The following is a 2,566-nucleotide window of genomic DNA, read 5'->3' on the forward strand; positions in this document are numbered from 1 at the left end:
TCCTCTCATTAGCTCTGTGCCACAGCTTTCTGTTTCTGAAAGAGCACTTAAAATGTTGGGTTTTTTTTCCTCTTGGCTTTTGTCTGTCTAGATTGTAAGCATTGGTGAGGGTACATAAGTGCAACACCTTGTTCGTTAGTGCTTCTTGCTACAACCATAACATTTAATCAATAAAAATATGCCTTGTGCTTATTTGATTCATAACGTGCTGAATGTCTGACTAATCTGAGCCAGTGAGGAACATGTATTTACAGATGACCTTTAACTGGAAAGAGTAGAAGATCACCATCCTTGCCTTTCAGTTGGGGAGTATGAAACCAGTAATGCAAATTTTCACTCTCTCGGCATGCAAATTAACAAAAGAGGTGGCAGTACACCTGTCTTCGCAAAGCTCAAAGCATCACACGTGCACAGGAAAAAAATAAAAAGGTTACACGTCTGTAGTTCTCTACAGTCAAGCATTCTTTCAAAGGGAAAATCCATCACTTTGAAGAATTTACAGAAGAAAACCTCCGCAGCAACCAAAGCTGCAGGCAAACGAGTGAAAGGCAAAATGCAACTGCTGAGAAAAATAAATAAGGGCCTTTATAGCAGTCCCATTGAATTGAAATTTTCCTTTATCACAGACTAGGCTATTATAATCTTCTTTTCTACCTCCAGCTGCATATTTTAAAAGAAGATTTTCTAAATATAAAAATGTTACAATAGAAGCAGAGTTTCTTACTAATGTATTATAAACCATCTCTTCCTGTACTAAAACGCCACCTGAATTTGCCAAAGAACAGATTTGGCTTAATTTCTCATTCCTGTTGTCTGCGTGTGAAACATCGATTAGATACGAGAAACAGCAGTTGAGTTACAGAGTGACAGAAATGTCATTTTCTGCAGGAGCTGGCATTCAGCAAGCGCACCGAATGCTTGCAAAGGCCTTTGAGCACAGGTGAGACCGAGTGTTGCGGCTAAGCCTTCTGCAAGCCACGCTGTCCTTCAAGGTCCCAAGAGCCACAGCAGCCCAGGCGTTCCTGGCATCTTGTTTTTCCAGGTAAGTTTAAACAAAACCTCAGGCAACTTAAGTTCATAGACTTCTTTTTACAGAGGCCACATGCTTTAACATTTAAATTAAATAAATGGTCTAAATAAGATGTTAATTTCATTTTTCTGGTGTTCCATGTTAGCAGATGTCCCGAATACTGGGCTGAAAGCTGTAGCTCTGCTGAATCAACAACCTTGAGGAGAAAGCTAAAAGCAAGGTAATACTGTAGTCATAATTTTATCTGGGGGGAAACTGATTTTTCTTTCCCCGAGAACGAGGTGCCACAGAAGGAGTCACGTATAGGACTCGCTAAAGTTCAGACAGAAAATGAGGAAAATGCCTTGAAATCCTGGGCTGGTACTGGGATGGGAAGGGTAAAGGCTGATGCTGCTCCCGGATATATCCTCCTGAGGACCAGGTACCATTTCTCTTCACGCTGACCTCTCTCAAAACGTGTTAGGCAGTAGCCATCCTGGATTTCTTGGACTGTAGACAGAGCAGGCAGTGAGCCCTGACCAGCTGATTGCCTTCAGAAATCCACAATCCCTCGACACTACCTACTCCTGTGGCCTCTAGCCAGCCTTGACTGTGACGGGAATATTCTGCTCTAAACACCGTGTGTTACAGCACCGCCTCTCGCTATAAAAAGTGTGTTTCACTTTGAGGCTAAATCTTTCAACGTAAACCCCACATATTTGGCATCTGTGACGATACTTGGTAGTTTTCTTTTTCTACCCCACAGACGTTGCGTGGGTCAAGCAGGGCTATATATATATATATAGGGTGACCAAGAGAATACGTTGCTACTTTTGAGGTCTGCTGGGGCCCAGGCGCCTACCGCTAGCACGGCTACCGGCACAGGCCGGTGAGTCGCGTCGGACCGGAGCTGGCTTCTGCCGAGCCGCCTGGAGCGCAGCCGCGCTTCCATTTCCAGAACCGGAGGGTGCGGAGCTGCCGAAGCGGCTCTGCGAGGAGTCAACTTCGATCCAGGCTGCCTTGCTGGTGCCGGCGTGTTAAAGTTTGCGAGCCTGCAGCGCAGGCTGCCTCCGCTCCAACTAATCCCAGCATCTGCGCTAACGAGAGGCCGATACCGCGCCGATAGTGGTTTTTTGGAAGACGTACCTAAGCGAGACGCGTTTGGTACCAACGATACATTGCGTTAATAGTGTTGTGTGAGCAACCCTGCCTTGTGGGCACCTCTTGGGTGGCATCCCCCGGACCCGTGCGCCCGTTTCCAGTCACAGCTCCCGCAGCGATGCTTCCTACACCTACAGGGTGTGTGTGGGGGTGAGGGGGTACGCTACGTGACAGCCCTGACCAAAAAACCTACCCGTATTCCTCTGCTGGCGATTTTATGGCTTCGGAGGGTTTCCTGGGGCGGGTAACGCCAGACGGCCAAAGGGCACCGGAGCCTGCTGCTTCTCGCCCCGCCTCGGCGGGCAGACCGGGCCGCAGCCCAGCGCCTAGGCCTGCCGGGGCCGCCGCGCACCGTCCCGCCTGAGGCAGGTGGCCGGGGACCGCCGCCGCCATCTT

The sequence above is a fragment of the Haliaeetus leucocephalus genome, unplaced genomic scaffold (genome assembly GCF_000737465.1).
Source record: "Haliaeetus leucocephalus isolate CR32 unplaced genomic scaffold, Haliaeetus_leucocephalus-4.0 Scaffold173, whole genome shotgun sequence".
Taxonomy (NCBI): Eukaryota; Metazoa; Chordata; class Aves; order Accipitriformes; family Accipitridae; genus Haliaeetus; species Haliaeetus leucocephalus.